General features: G+C 38.4%; 1 protein-coding gene across 2 annotated transcripts in view; it reads right to left on the bottom strand.

The window, feature by feature from the left end:
- The window catches only part of LOC136736717 (semaphorin-3F), a 91698-nt gene that overhangs the window by 33108 nt on the left and 40933 nt on the right, over positions 1–17657 (bottom strand). The gene's annotated exons all lie outside the window — the stretch shown is intronic.

The raw sequence follows: 17657 nt of genomic DNA, 5'->3' as shown, positions 1-17657 counted from the left end.
ACTTTCCCTTTCATCTTCTTCTCTTATGAACCCACACGCTAAGAGAAATACTCTTATCACACACTTGGGTACATCCTTTTGTCATTAGCACGCGCGTCTGTTTTAGTGGTCATACGGTACATTAAGTAGCGGACTATAACCTTGTCATTCCACAAATGGTAACCTAATGCCTGACCCCACCTAAGGACACAGCTCTCCGGCATCGTTTTGGGCTTGGAGGCGGTTTGTTGAGATTTCCTTCTCAGTTCAGTGGCAATCAATAGACAAGGATATTCCGTTTGAGAGACCCCCTCCCAAACCACAAACACTACTTTAAAATTCAGACAGGTAAATGACAGGACAAAGGCGCTCAGATACATAGGCAATTGCTCAAGATCAACACAGTAGAACCCTTCGTCTTCTGCAATGACAACTCATCTTGAGCTCTGTGCAAAACAACAGTCATTTATCATGTTGTTGAAGGAAGGGTCTGCTATAAAGATAGTCAAACACCTACTTATAATACATGAGTGATTATGTTGAATTGGGATTTGGGATTTTTTATGGAAAATTATTGTCAAATTATTTAAAAGTGACTTGCTCCATTCTAGGATAATAATAATAATAATACTAGTTGTAGTAGAGTCTGTTGTTCAAACTCCTGATCTGACAAGAGCACATGCATGTATGTGATTGACAGCCATCAAGGATCTTCGTCTCAAAGCCGAAACAAGTGCCCTTGCCCTAGGGCTGTTTGTTTTACAGAAAAAAGAGGAAATATGTGTTCCCCCCCACCTCCACTGTGGCCCTTAAGTGTAAATGGCTGGTCAAGGGATGCCATTGGAATGGCTTTCATTAAAGAGGTTACATACATACGCTGAATTCCAGAGGCCAGACGCGAGCGAAAGCTGCAGGACTCAAGCTTCTCTCCCATCAGCCTGTCAATAACTTATCAGCGTCTGTTTGTCTTTAAATAAAAGCTCATTGTGACCATCTGTTGGGTGGGCCCAGCTCAGCTTTAGTCTTACCTCTCAAGAAAAACACAACTGGCTGCAACCTGTCTTAGAAAAGACAGTTCAGCGGCTAAAAGGCAACTGTCTTTTCATATAGGAATGGAGTATGAAGCTGGACTCGGAGTTGGAGCAATTATATACCTATGCCACTGAATGTCAAAGAAGCACTCAAGCTTACATTATTTGTGATCATGTACAGTGCATCACAAACCTCATCAGGAAGTAGACTGGTTTTATAGCAGAGATTTAGAAATACCTCAGCATTAGACAGAATTAGAACTGAAGACTTACAAACAGCAAAAGAAGAAACTGTTGTTTTATTTTACTTTTGACTTTACTTTTGTCTCCACCAATTCCACCATGTTTTTCATAAAGCTGGCAATAATTAAGAATAATGACTGGGCAATTAATTACTTTAATTATATATAATTTTCCTGGAGTGCTCATACATTTTGGGTTAGGTTTAAGGTTAAAGCAATAAAAATGAAGAACAGAATATTTTTGTAAAGGTAGGTTTTTAAAAATACATATATAAATGTTATCCCCAATATTGAATTACTATTTGATTAATGTATTAATATTGTATTGCTTTTCCAGCACAAATATATGTTTTGAATATAATCTTAGTGTATTTATTTATATTAAAATAACCAAATGCGGTGCCATAGATGGCAGTTCGACAACAGGTTCTCTCAATGTTATAACTAACTAACGTTCTGATCCACAACAGTACCACTTACCTAGTCAAATTCCTGTCAATATATCTGAAAACATGCAGCTGATCCATCACTTATTTCTCAGTTCCAAGAATACCAGTATTGTTAAAGGAGGAATTTAGCTTTGTTGGCATTATAAAAATGTTAATAGGGCTTTTAAATGCATTGCACTTCCTAGTGTCTAGGCTGGAAAAAAAAAAAAAAAAACCTAAGTGTGCCAGCTACTGTATATTAGCCTAGTTTTTCATTGGGTTCAAACACTTGTAGTGTGTGTTCATATTAAATGCTGATACAGTCATGTAACTAAAGCTGTGTAATGTAACACCAGGCTTCTGTGGCGTACCACCTGTAGAAACAAACTTCGAGTCTTGGAAGGATTGGGACTGTACTTATACTGAAGTAAATTTATTGAGAAAATAAATACAAAAAAGATAGGGGCCATGCAGTCCACACTGCAGAAGAGCAATAGGTAGTCGCAGGGTCTGTTAAAAGGCAAGAACTATTAATAATTATAATGTGTTTATTTATTTAGTTGCTAAAATAATTAAATAAAACCTCCTAATATCCCACAAGAATGGAAACTGCATCAGCGATCTGGATGCAATAACGTCTTCAGCCGTGAAGAGCTGCGTCACGGGCAGATAAGCATTTTGTCTGCTGAATGCTTTCGTCTCCCCGGGGTCCTCAATAGTAAGGGCGGAAAATGACGCCGAACTAGCACAACCGACTCTTGATTACAGCACAAACCTGCAACAAATCTTTTTAAGTATGCTATTGCTCCCCCTTGGAATTACGCTGCTGTCTCAAGTTGGGGGGTCCAGGGCTGTTATTAAAGGAAACCTTGTCTGGAGCTGTACCCCCACGGTATGGAAATAGCCTTATTAAAATACTGTTTTATTGTTTAAAGTATTTTACATTTTCAAATAAAAACATTTCAATTTTTAATACTTATGATTAAAAACTTTTTTTAAAATCAATTCTTAAGATCACTTAAAATTTTTAAATCTGTGTGATTTAACGAAAACAAAATACTTAACTTCAAATAAACAATTGCACAAAACAACAAAACAAATGTGATTAAAGCAAAACTGCTACCAACAAAAGGTCAAATACATTGATAATAACTGAAAATGCACTGGACAAAATAAAGAAACAATTAAAAAGGTAAAAATAAAAAACAAACAAAAAAGGTCCAATGCATTTAAAATTAAATTCAAAACGGACAATGTATTTGACAAAAAAATAGAACAAAACTAAACAAAAAAAAAACCCTAATAGCCTTATTAAAAGGGAAAAGTGAAACTCGATGTTTCTTATGAAGAGCAACATGAGCTGCAATGGCTCTCAAGGTGGGCATGGATACAGGATGGTAAGGTAATCCCTGCTGGAGGTCAGTATTCCCAGCAGGCAGTCTGATCGCAGTCCTGCCAGTTTTCCAGTCTAATGAGCTCAGACAATTGAGCCTGCTGTCCAGATCTGAATACACCCCACCACCACTCTGCCCCCCTATCGACTAGCCCCCAATGGAATCTTGGCAACTAGGTCAGAAGATAGAAGTTTAAATACATTTCACTGCAACAGGTACATCCTTCCAGCCATTCGTCATTTAGCCAAATTTAATTATTGAAATGTAAAAATGATTAGTAAGCGATGAGATGTAAAGCTGGGGTTTCCGATGTCCTCATAATGTACATACTGTTCTATAGAATGCTCTTATTTGCTTTGTTGACGCTATGATTACAGGTCATCTACACTGTTCTGTTCTCCATTATGACAACAGTTTTATGAAAAAAAAAGAAAAGATAAGACATTTTCTAATGCAAACACCCCCTTGCAACACATCCTTTAGATTTTGAGCCCTTCACGTGACCATAAATGGACATAATCAATCTGCAAGTAAAGTGTGAATCCTTTCTGCAGCATGTGAATTCCATGTAGATGCCCAAATGGCAGATTTCAATATATAAAATATATGTTTAAATATACATAGAGGTACTATATCACAAATTCATATATTGCAAATATATGAATCTCCTTTATCACGCCAATCAGAATTGGCTGTAGAAAATACAAAACGATTTCCAGAGCACGAGTTGGCGCACATCGCTGAATGTAATTCGCTGAGCGGGCACTGATGTGTCTAAGCAGCTGAGATAATGTGCGCAGCTGCCATACCCAGCAGGTGGCAGTGCTGTGGTCGCAGGGTTTTTTGCCTGTTCAAGTGTTGGGGTAGTTCGATACAAATCAGGGAAATAAATCTTCCCCCTCGAAGATGGGGACTCTCCATGGCCTGAAAGAGGAAACCCCTGAGCTCCCAAATGGGCCATCTCTAGCAGAGCTGAATCGCGTTCTTGACGTGACTGCGTTTTCCGAAACGCAGCCTGGCACTCCCCGCGCCTGTTCTCCACAGGATGGCTGCCACACTGTCCATTCCCCAGTAACCCGAGCAGGGGCACAGGTGCTGGCACTGACAGGGCTGGAAAAAGACGCCATCCACAGGAAACTTTAATCCGCCCCAAGCCTCACAAAATGGTCCGTATTTTCATTGGCACTGACACAGTCCTATTCAATTAGCACGGCAGAGACTTTGCCTTAATTACACAGCTCATCCGTGCCTTTGAAATGGCCAAGCACAAACAGACTGCTGAAATCTCCACAGGTCATAACTTTGGTTGAGGTATCTTAACAATCGCTTAGATCTGCCTCACTCTGAGAAAAGTATCTTCTTTACTGTAAACATGGTAAGGCAAATGGCTCATATTTCTTATAGAGAAAGGTATCTCCTTAGGATATCTATGTGGTATCCCAAGACGGAGATGGATTTTACAGATGGCCTTGATCTCTAGGAGGATCATTAACACTTTCTTTTATGCCATCACACATTCTGCAGAAGGTATTCTACTTGTGTCAATTGTATCCAGTCTCTGATAACAGTAGTATCTACCTGGTAGAAGAGCAGGGCAGGCAACACAGGTGCAGGCTCAAGGTCATGGCAATGAGATATGGCAGTCAGCCACATGTGTGCAGCATTAATAAGGCTATCGTATATGGCTGTATCGAGAAAATAGAATGAGCAATATGCACTCTGCCAAAGACACACTTTCACGTTTCCTTATAGAGGCCAAGAGGGGACTCTGACATGTGGATGGCCAATGGGAGAAATAAAATGAACTGTCATGGACTGAACTGGAACCAAAACAACAATCAATTATCCAGTTCTGACAATCTTGTTTGTCATTCCATTAACCCACCATCAGCCCTGCTGCTCTAGCTTTCTTTTCAGTTGCTGTATGTTACATTTTTAAACCCCATTCCATATCAATCTTATTCCATGCAGAGTGGTCCTCTTCTTCCAGTACTCTCTGCAGAGCAGCAACTCAATCCTAATCCTTGCGATATGCCCCCCACCACCCCGATGTTTAAATGCAAAGAGTGGCAGGTTGTGCACAGCTCCCGGAGAATGCAAGAACCTGCTACGATAGCAAATTGTGCGATAAGCTTTGTTCTGGCTCTGTGCAACTCCCTCCCGGGAAGAACCGTAAATTGTGCTGCATTCTCACCCCCTTGCTCCCCACAGTTCTAGTCAATTCGCACAGGAGCCCAGGTAATTTACACCTGCCACTGAAACTTGTGGGATATGCAGAATTGTGCCTAGCTGATCAGAAAACTGTATGGTAATGGTGCTGGCCCACTGTATTGCATGACTTGTGCTCAGAATTCCAAAGTTGTGACCAGGTGGTTTGCCCCATGCTGAGACTATAGCAGGAGTGGTTTGATTTGCCAGGAGACTAATTACTGTATTAAAGTGCTCAAAGGCTGCACGTAAAGTATTAATATCAGGTTAGCTCTGCATGGGGTTGGTTACACATTGATCAACAAGAGTACAATTGGGCTCTTTTATAAAACCAAGATATATTTCGAACATATAGAAGTCATCCAGGGCTATAGATGCATGTTCTTCGCTTTAACAGAAAAAGATCAAAAGAACATCTCCTTCCAAATGTTATAACTCAATGTAAAAAGGGATGTTTATTTTAAAGGGCTTGGGTGAAGTGGAAACCTAATTCAATGAAATGCACAAGTTTGATTTATGCATATTTAAACTCATATCAAACTAAATGTTCAACAATAATGAAATGCCGTTTACATTTTATATAAATACTTGGAAGTACATGATGAGGCATTACGTTAAACTGCACTTGTGGCTCTCTGTGTATGTGGTAAGATATTCCCTTATACAATTTCTCCCTAAGTAATGGTGCTTTGGAAAGCTTATGTAGTCCACTAAATATAAGAGTTCTCTTATGAGAGTATGTCTTTAAGTACACAGCCCTACCCACATTTACTTTTCCTGGCAAATCCCTATTGTAAATGCAGCACATTATGGGATAATGGAAAGCTTTTCAAGTATGTTTAAAAATCACCAAAACTTGGCTCAGAAGCTCATTTTGCACTTTACTTGTGATTTAACTTTTCGTCGTACAATGCAGCATATTTGTCTGGTTTTCAGATTGGGAAAATTAAAAGCATAACCGATGCCAAACATACAGCCGAGCATGTTCTTGCATGTAATTCAATTGTAGCCATGTCTGAGACTCAAAAACAGATAGAAAGGAGGGATGCATGGGCTGGGGGTTGGGGGGGTGCAATGTAACACAAAGAGAATGTGCCACTCTAATGTTAAAAACCAAAGAAGGCTTTCTATTCCTCTCTAAGCATCCTCTATCTGTGATATGTTCCTCTTCACTTGCACAAGAAGCAAATTTTACACCAGCTGGCCAAGTTAAATCAAATCAACAACATCCAATCAAGGCTGGCAAATACATCTCAGTCCATCAAATGCAGCAATTCTTGCTTAACTTATTGTAAGTTTGAGAAGTTGTCAAACTAACATCAAACAAAGACCTTGTCGCTGCCTTGTTTTCAGAAACCATAAACACAGTTATGTATTCACCACAATCTCTCCTCACTGGACAGGTACCCCATGGCACCCCATGCTCATCTGGATAAAATTACCTTTGGCTACAACTGGCAGACGACTCGGAGTCAACACAGGCTGTTCAGACAGTGCTCAGAGAGGATGCTGGGAAGACAGATGGATATTCTATCGCTGAGCTCCAGGGTCACCCTTCCATTTCCTCTCGAAGGGGCTGTGTAAATCAGCGTGTCCCCCTGGCTGGGGTACGACAGGACAGGCAAAACCCTACTTTGATTTCCATCCCATCTTGGGAACGAGCTGTGGAGGTGAAGGCTTCGGTGCAGGGGAGAGGCTCAGACAAGATTCTGATTTAGAGCAGCATCAATGCAGGCGCAGGTTGTCATTCGTCTGGACATGGATTTTATTTTCTTTATTGTCAGATTTATATTTTTTCCTGGGTAGAATCCAGACATTTGTTTTGTGGTGTGAATTCAGTAAATTGTAATTTCTAATTTATGAAAAGCAGCATTGTCTGGATTACCTGTGCAAAGTTCTATGGTTTTATATGGTAATTCATCTCATACTTAAGCAAGACTCTGAAGCACTGGTGTCGGGGGTACATTGTATGTGTTAACTCACATTATGTTGTGGGGATTCAACTGTAAATTAAACCACTGTAATGGAAAAAGATGTGGTCTTGAAACACAAGCAATGTAAATTAAAAAACAACAACAAAAAAATGTTTTCAAATTTAAGAAAACTCCCCACTCAGAAGCTTGGCATGAAAAGAAAAGAAAAAACAATTCAGAGTAGACCGAATCATACAAACCCCTTAATTAGTACACATTCTTAACTGCATCAAATAAATTATAGCTATGGGGAACTTTAATAAGAATTTGGAATGCTTGTTACCTTTTTTATTAAGCGCTGAAAAAAATCATTATATGAAATCTAAGAGGTAAAATTGGGTAAAAAACGTGTTTAGCAAAACACAGCCATTCATCAGAGGTAATGAATTTCCAAACCAAACACAATCCCCTGGTCACTATGTTTACTTTCACAGGGTTACGTTTCAAATCTGTGTTGTTACTCACAATGTATTGAGGGGGAAACAAATCTTGGCAGCCTAATTATTCTATTGGTATAAGAAGTTTCCAAAAAAAGGTCACTGTTGGGGGGGAGAAAGTTTGCCAAATGTAGAAAATGCAGAATGAACTCTCACGCCAACTGCAATCTGGCAATGTAAAGGTGAGGCCTATTTTTCTCTGCAGTTAGAACATTCTGCATTAAACTTCACGGAAAATAAATATGATTTGGGTTTTGTATATCTTTCCATTTTGTATTTCTTTCAATTACAGAAAGGGTGTTGTCATAAACTAAAATAGATAACACACACTATACAAATGATCACCGTTCTTCATCTTAATGCTATTATTCCGTTTTTTTTTTCCATTCTCTGTAAAGTCCCACTCCAAAGAAAACTCAGTTATTTCTGCCAGAGTAAACATCATAAAGTTCTCAATAGAAATCCTATCTGATATTCTTGTATGCTGTTTAAATGTTATAACACCCCATTACCAAGTGTCATCACTCCCCACTGAAGAGCTATCAGCACCAGTGTGCCTGCCCTAAAAAGGACAGTCTGTGTTTACTATACCGTGTTGAGTGCTGGGCTGTTGTATACTTGGGTTTTTAAACTGTAGAAAAAGCTTGGAACATGTCCGATGTCTGTTTTTCAAAACTCCTCTGTAGTTTTGCTACACTTACATAAGCAGGAATTAATGACATCTCAATAATAATATCGTGACAGCTTCCCAAATACTGTCACAAGCAGAAAAACTAAAGAAACCAAAAGACCATTAAAGCCTGGCTGATATGTTTTCTGACCAAAAATAAGCACTTATATCTTTACCCTCGGTTTCACTTTGCCTTGACGGAGACAAGTTTTCCCTTCGCAATCTGTACAAGGACATGAGTGATCTCGTTTGTGAGTGGACCCAGCCCACAGGGAATGCATGCTTTAGATGCTGTATCCTGGCTGCTGTCCAGGGCTGGAAGAAGGCAGGAGGACAGGCTCACAAAGCAAAGGTGGTGTAATGTCACACACTCGAGTTATTTTTGTTTGTACCGTAAATATCTCGCACAGCTTCATCAAGTTGATTTCCTGTAGCTTGAAGATAAGGGAGATCCTCTGTAGGGTAAACAGGCAGGGCTCAGATAAGAATGACAGGCAGGCAAATGGGGAATTGCCTTGATGAGACTGTCTGGATCAGGGATCTTTAAAAATGTTGATTTCTGTTGGACCTGTGCTGTGTTTAAATAGTAGCATTTACAAGAAACAGTTTTTATATACTAGGTTGTTGCCTACAAGAGACTTACTCATAATCTATTAATAATTGATTTACAGCTGGTTTAACAGACCTTGATTAGCACTAGTCTTGGCCTACTCTACCTAAAACATTGGGTAGTTCAAGACTAGTGCTACTCTGCATCTGGGAAAGAGTTTCATTTTAGCTATATAATGCATCATTGCATTTAATTTTTGGTGTTATACATTAATTAGGATTTTCTTGGAATGTGTTTTCAATTAAAAAATCAAGACCAAACAAACCAGAGTATGAAAAGAAAAAAGGGCGGGAAGAATTCCAAAGATTTTCTGAGGTCGATGTCATGTTCTAAGGCATGTTACTTCTCATAAAAATAAAAAAAGACCAAACAAAAAAACTGCAACTCTTACAGATTTCATGGACAAATACTTAAAGTATGATCTCAGAAAAAAAAACTAAAAGCAATATCGTCTGTGATATTTCTGTAATTCCGTCGTTCTGTATGAAATTGAGAAGGGAGAAACACAGACATTTACATTTTTTGAAAGGACATGTCGTGAGAAAGACCAAAAACAACAATACACAGCTTCCAGTTAAAATGTGAAAATATGAGTCCACAAAGAAACTTCAAAAACGACATCGATTAAGCTGGAGTGGAAAAGTTTGTGTGTGTGTGTGTGTAGAGAAAAGCCACGCTTGCCTGCTCTCTGTATACCCATGCTTCAGTTAAAAGAAAGCCAGGCAGTGAATTGTTCAGTGCACAAACAAACAGAAACACGACCAAATGCTCCAGTAGAGCAAAACTCAGGGCGAGTAACTTTTACGTTTAAGCAGTGAGAAACCAACAGCTCCCATGAACAATAATTCCTGGCGTTTAAACAAATCCCAAATACCCCTAGATCATTTTTATTCACCCTCATAAATACTAGAGTGGTTCTAAAAACACTAAAACACATAGGCACACACAGGCACAGAGCTACAGTTTCTAACCCTTTATTTTGCCTTAGGACCCTTAAGCCTATTAATTTATTTTCACTCAGTTGTTGGAAAAGTATTCTGCAAGCTGAGCTATGTATCTTCATTATAGATTCAAATCTCCATTGTGCCTCTGCTAATCCTTCCTTTTGAAGAAGGGAGTTAATGAAAAATGTTGTGGGTCTTGGAGTGGAGCAGAGCAGACCTTGTCATCAGCTACCAGTATGAGGAGCTCCTATCTGTTCGGTTATCTCTCCCCCCACCCCCCCCACTCCCTCCTAGTGTGCCTGAATGGGGACAGAGCTGGAAGGAAGGGCACAGACAATAACATGTACCTGCCCAGGCATTCTCAACACGTTGTTTGAATTCCCCTTCTGCACTCACCTTCAGAATCCTATTAAAAACAGGGTGTGAACCAACACAGCTCTGCATCGTCTGTGTGTGTGTGTGTGTGTGCGCGTGTGTGCCTCCAACTCTTAGCGTGTAGCTAAGCACGCATGTTTGAGTGTCTGCTTAATGCCTAGTTTCCACTGCTTTCAGGTGTAGCTAGGTGCAGCTGAGCTGAACCAGTTATCTACAGCGTTTATCCAACTCCATGATCATGGAGGAATTTACACAATGTGTCCAGAGAAATAATAAATATATACTTTTTTTCTTTTTTCTTTTAAAGAACCAGTATAAAATAAAATACTTTCCTTTACACTTTATTGAAATAGTTTATAGTTAGATTTCTGAGATTATTTTTAATTTCACTCTTTCCTAGGCAATGTATGAGTCGATCTTTGTGGTATTGCATTTTGTATATATCCCCCCTTTCCCTGTAAAGATGTCCATTTAAACTTGCATGCTAGCATATCTGGAAGTCAAATTGATAAACCTAAACCTAAATTCCCAAGAAACCTTTTTGAATAGATATATAGTGTACAAGCACCCAATCATAATCTAAAAGGTGAACCATTTTTCTTGGTTGGGTACTAGAACCATCTGGGGACTGTCAGCTAATACCAGGGAACACTTTAGCAATATAAAAGGTTTAAACATTTCCAAGTAGAAACAGATTGCACTTCATTAAAGAGGGCAATGCTTTTGGGGGCTGTCAAATCATGGAGTAGGGAGAGCAATTTCCTGACTGTAATCGTCTCTGTCAGTGTTTGAAAAAAATAGACCATGTTGTTAATTAATCTTGATTCAGAGCTCTGGATTCATTCCTGAGCTTCCACTACAGTTGAGACAAAGGCGATGCTTGAGATTAGGGTAAAAGGATATACAACAGAGTCTTACAGGACTTGTGAATCTGCATTTGTCACAAATGCTTTAAAGCCACCCCCCGCTAATATCCTACCAGGCAGCATACAAACAATAATATAATACAGCGAAGCAAGGTCCACCCCTTGAAAAAATGCTTTTCATACACATTTGATAACAGGGTCTTAAGGCCATATTCATAAACAAACCAATTAAATAAAAAAAACAAATACATTTTTAACTGCCTCTGGGCACCTTTAAATCGGTGTTCTCAAAGATTTGTAGATGTGCGACTGTCAATTGCAGAAAACAAATGCAGGCACGGATTTATTATAAGATTACTAAAATTAAAAGAAGAAAGACAGGCACCCTTAAACTAGTGTTCTGAGAGATTGACGACAATTGGCAACTTCATTGTGCTGTATTCTAACTTGGAAAACATAAGCCGAATATTTTATGGCTACTGCACTTACTTTGGAAATAAAACGTTCATTTGTATTATGAGCTGCCGTAAAACAATTAGCTTGGAAAGAAACAGGAGACATGGGATAAGCAACTGCAGCCGCCAATTTATTTTAAGAATCCTTAAGGTTTTTTTTTGTTTTTGTTTTTTTAAGATATGAGGGATGAGCTCCAAAAATTGCAAGAGATAAAGAGATCAAGGAGTAAATGAAAGGAGTGAAGAATGCTGACCAGCGACAGTGGCACATAGAAACAGGAGCTATTTGAACTGTTGTCAATTTGTGGAAAAAAGTGTAAATGACAAGAGAATGACAGTCTATCGAAAAACTGTGGTTCCAAAAAGTGTGATTTATACAGTGTAACAAATTACATATTTGAAACAAAGACTGATGGGGGAGACAGCGGAAAGAGGCAACCGGGAAAGAGTTACTGCAAGGCAAGGAGACACTGTAGAGCTGAGGGGCCTGGAGGACGGCCTTATCACCACAACATATGAAGGTTTCCATTTGATCCCAATTGTCACCTTGTTATCAGCAGTTGCCCCTCAGGGATGGACTATTGACTCGCCAAACAAACTATAATTAAGGCACATTGATTTCCAGGCCTTTTCCAGTCTAATGGCACCAATTTGTATTTAGTGTCTGCTCTCAAGGACTCTCACGGGCAAATTAATTACAGAAAATTATGTCCTTATCAGATGCTTTTATTCAATTGTCACTCGAGTTACATTTTATTTCCTGTCAACCCGCCAGTGCCGACAGGTTCATTGCGTGGTACAAGCGATTCCAGTGTAAGTCTCAGTCTGAGGAGCTTTGATGTTTTGGGGGCATAGTGGCTAGAAGAGAAGTAAGGAAGCATCCTGTTCCCAGGATTGCCAACTAATGCTTTCAAACTCTGGACCACTGAATCCAGAACTTCGACTAGTGAATTTGCATACAGCTGACTGGAGAAAATAAAGCATTGATTTCTGCATGCAGCCACACAAAAGATAATTGAAAGGTAGATTATCTAATCTTTTTTTTCCAATTATAATCCTCCAGGTGAGAGGAATACTTAATTAAAATACAAAACAACCTGTTAATTGGAAAACATGCTGACGGCTTGTCAATCTACAGGTGGATGATTTGCTTTTCTGGAAAATGCATTATAAAGTCTTCCTCTTCAGGTGGAAAACATGGTAAGATAACTAAACAAAGCAGCTGAACTGTTCAAAGTTTGCTTCTCTTCAGTCTGCATACTTGACAGATTTTAAGAAAACTCCCAAATTAATCAGTTCCTAAAAGGCTCCCAGGGAATGTTTGGACTTTTCTCCACTTCTGAAACATGAATAAACTTTTTGCTAAAGCAGTCAATTACATACATATGCACCAAATGATTAACCTTTCACAAGGGTTTTTTTTCTTTTCTGATTGCTATCGTATCTACATGTATCCAACACATTATTACATTATCGTGTCATATCTTAGTGAAGGTGAAGCAACAATGAATCAAGCTATAAATCAAACAAAGGCTCAGTCATGGGAAGAAATGACTGGAATTCAACGATGGAAGCATCTGGCTTTTAGTCTTTAGTCAGTTTTTACATATAAAATCGTACTCCCCCAAATATATAAATGTCTCGGCTTTTGTATGCTGGCACTGATAAAGTCTGGCACTAGAAATAGACATACGTTTTCATGAAATTATCCTGTTTGTTTTAAATTTTCAATTAGCACCACATCGCTGCTGCAGACTCAGCAAAGCAGGTGGCTGTCACCTTTCACCGTAATGAATCCAAATGTATTCGGATTGCTTCGAGCGTGATGTTTTATTCAGCGATAGAAGACCTCAGCTATGGAAACAAAGAGTCTGGGATCAGTGGCATTCCAATGAGAATCTTAAACTTGCGGTCTTTGGTGTAAGACAATCCGACCTTTATCGGTCACCCTAATCAATGTCCTGCCTCCTATATGAACCTACATGCAGAAATGTAATTGACTTTCTTGCGACCTGTTCAAGTATAGTAAACAGATTTGTGCAAAAGCTGCATTACGTTGGTTTGCAACAAGTATCTAATGCACTTAAATTATTCTGTATTTGTATTCCCTGCATGTTCATTTAGTGTTCCTTTGATTGGGCTTTATTGGGAAGACTCTGCATTACATGCTTCAGTCAACAAACATGTTTATTTTTCAAAAGGTTTTTCTAATAAGGCATGGTAATCATTGCTACCACTGAAAGAACAACCTATAAACCTTCCAAAGAGAGAGGGTATCTTTCTCTATTTGGCAATACAAGCGATTACTAAAACATGGGGAAAAAAGGAGAAAAACTTTAAGTCATCAATGAAACGTGGTGCAGCAGCATGGGAAAGAGCTGTAAACATTCTGTAATGTGAAATGAAAGTTAAGCCCTAAAGTTATTGCCCATCAAATAGCTAAATTACGTTGACCAGAGAGATACAAAGGAGGTCAAAGAAGAATGTTTCTTTTGAATTATAAACATTGCAAGGATGTTAGGAACCTACTGACTTCTCATAAAAATGTTAAGTGTTTACCCTTAAACGAATCCCAGTGCGTTTGGAAATTGGCAATTCAGGGGCCTGACCAGCAGCCAGATGCCACAGAGATGAAAAGAAATCAGTAGCAGTCAGACAAAGGTGAAGGGTCATGCCGCAGCAGTGGAGCCTCTTCTTGCCTTAACTCTTTCTGATTTAATCTGGGATTAGTGGTCAGGTCAGGGTTATCTCAACCAGCCTGAGAGGGATCAGGGAATAGGGATTGGGAAATAAGTGGCATTAGCATCGTCCTGAACAGAATCACAATCAGTAGGTTATCTCTGGGGACAGGGTTTACTGATACAAATTTGGTTTACTATGCTTTTTGTGTTTTTATCTCAAAACATTCCTCAACATCTTTGAATTGTTGACAATATACATGACTATACATTTGATGGCTCTAAGAGGAAATTTGCCATTTGCATTTAACCTGGGGGGGGCAATCACTGCAATATTTTAAATTCTCAAAACTATGTCTCTTCAACATTGCCTTCTCTGTACACAGAATGTTTCATGGCATTCAAAAGAGAATTAAAAAAACAACAACAATAATAATAATAATACATTGACACACTTGGAATATATATATATATATATATATATATATATATATATATATATATATATATATATATATATATATATGAGGACAAAAAGGAGTCCCAAATGTATTTAAATGATCAGATTGCACCAGTTCCAGGTTTTAAATAAGCATTATTGGGATGTTTACTAACATTTATAAGAAATGTAAATAATAAAACACTAAAAACACTCTTTCAGGTATACGCAAATGGAAGAAACTATTGCATCTGCTCTACATGTCAACAGAGGGACAGGGTTGGAGATTGTGTTTCTCAATATGTGGTTCCCCAAAATCTTAATTTAGTGATATTTAAGATATTTTGGTTTTGTGCTCAACAAAGCAAAAACACATCTGAAAACTGAATAGTAGGGAACTGTTCAATATTTATATCCTGGGAAATGTAAATCATGCATCATACCATTATTAAAAAATTGGGCAGCCACACACCTCCAGATTGAGTGGATACATAAAAGATAGAAATATTAGATATGGTTACATATAGTGGTAGATTAATGGAAAACTGAACTGTTTCCACCATTTCTTCCCATCCATCTTCTGCCGTGACAATGGACCGGTTGCCTAATCCTCCAAACTCGCTGCTATTGAGCCTTATAGAAATGTTTAATCTAAATATTTAATTCTGACAATAGGCTCCTTAAAGGGGGAATTGTTCAGATGGTAAGCTGGCAATGTGGCCCATTACACTTCTGCATTTCTCTTTCATTCATACACTCAGGTAGGTAAGTATAAAATTACCATGCACATTAATGGCAATTAGAAGTTTTTTTTTAAAGGAAGCCATTATTCTCTGTTTACACTGGACCTAGGGAGGATGGCAGCCGTATTTCAGCAGGTCATGTGTTCCACTTGGACGGAGCTTTCAAAGCTACGGATATCCTTTCACAGCCATTTTTCATCTGACGACACTGGAAAATGGGCAGCAGAGGATGTGAACGAAGGAGCAACTCCTAGAAACCAGCTGTGAATAGTGAGGTTTTACTTTTTCCTACCAGGGATTTATTCAAGGTTTTTTTGGAAGTGTGAAGATTCTTCACGACAGGTATGGCATGTGAACCAAGCACTTGGGTGTTATATTTGCACTACTCACCACACACACCTCATCTTAACAAAACACAAACCTTTTCCGAAAAGATGTGAGGTACAGATGGATGTCAGAAATTGTCAATTTTCAATTTTGGAAAAATGTATTACGAACTAATAATTGTGGAGAATCATGTAGTTTAAGAATAAGACCCTTTCTCCATCACTCCCTGACAAAGTGACGTAATTTGCACTATTGTACACAGTTAAATAGAAATTGCATAGAAAAAGCAGATAATAGAGTTAAACACAAATGTCATATTAATGTTCTCAATAGCTCGACACTTTTCAAAGGTGTAATGGGTATTAGACATGCTGCCAGTGGCTGCAATCAATTCAGCTTAGAAAGAGTTCTGTATGTGAGAGGCATATTTCATGATGATTTCAAATCACCATTCAATCAAAGATATCTATTCAGTTCACTTAATCTGAATCAGACAAGGTGGTCAAACTGCCAGGGGACCATGTGGTAATAAAAAGAAAAAGAAAAAGGCAGTGGAATAAAGTATAATGCCCTTTGCATCACTTATCTGAACTCCTCATGACTAATGAATTAGTCTCCACGGCTCTGGCTGTTTTCACAGGTAACATTATCACTCAACCGGCTCTAATGCAATTATTCCACAGGGTTAAAGGGTGGAGAACCTTCGGACCCCTGGATGGGTTCATTGCCAGCTGAAGAGATGTGGAGCGTGAAAGGCTATTCGAACGATTCCCCCTCCAAAAACAAACCTGGCCATGTAAGGATTCAGTTGAACCTGGCAGGAAACATGGAACACAACTCTAAATTGCAAAGGCTTTGCTAAACATTTCAAATTAGATGAATGTCCCACTATCATCTTCAATAAACATTTACAGAGCTGCCAGATACCACAGGAAAGATGCCGACCTGGGAACCAGCTCATTAGAAAAAGCTTAAGGTGAATTTGCAGGACATGTCCACTCACTACTCCAATGTGTACTACCAGAGGAAAGAAGACTTATCCAACTGACTGCTTACACAAAGCATATTTGCTTTTGTACAGCAAGCACAGCAGCAAAGCACTACAGTCATTAGATGTTCCAGGTCTGCTACAGAAATCATGCTGTATTTTTCTTTTCAAATAGAAAAAAAAGGCCAATAGTCGATAGGTCTTTAGAGGTTTGTTTAAATAGGGCATTAAATCATTTCCTTTGAAACTGATTACAGTGCAGATTACCATCTTCTTTTAAATACAAATAATAAGCATTTTGCCTTTAATCAGAACAACGAAAAATGTTTCCCATTTCATGAGTGTTTACATTTAGATGCACCGAGTAATTAGAAGAATAAAACATGTTATTTTAAAAGATCAGATTCTTATTCCACTTTGATCATGTTAGTTGCTGCAAATGTCTAAAATAATTAGCAAAAGCTGAAACATAATAAATACAAAAACATGAGGAAATTGCTTTATTTACACCATTTAGGCTTAACTTTTTGATTTTTTCACTGGTAGATAAACAATGTTACATTTTCATTTTACTTAGCCAGTTTAATGTGCATATAAGCCATTCTCTGTTGGTTGTGTTCCCTAAATTACCAATGCAAAAATTGATATGTCGGTGATGCATTAAATCTCAGAGGATGTGTGTGTGTTGATCTCTTGATAAGATGTATTGGTAAGTTTGGTTGAATTACTATTAAATACTGCAAACATGGAGATGTCAAGAAGGGAAAAATATAGATCTTAATAACTAAACAAATAAGGAAACACACGGACAAGCAAGTAAATATATAGAAAATACATAGAAATAACATTTAATGACTTCTAAATTAGACT

Source organism: Amia ocellicauda, chromosome 3, assembly GCF_036373705.1.
Source record: "Amia ocellicauda isolate fAmiCal2 chromosome 3, fAmiCal2.hap1, whole genome shotgun sequence".
Lineage (NCBI taxonomy): Eukaryota > Metazoa > Chordata > Actinopteri > Amiiformes > Amiidae > Amia > Amia ocellicauda.
The sequence above is the reverse complement of the archived record's forward strand: the minus strand, read 5'-3'. Positions and strand labels throughout refer to the sequence as shown.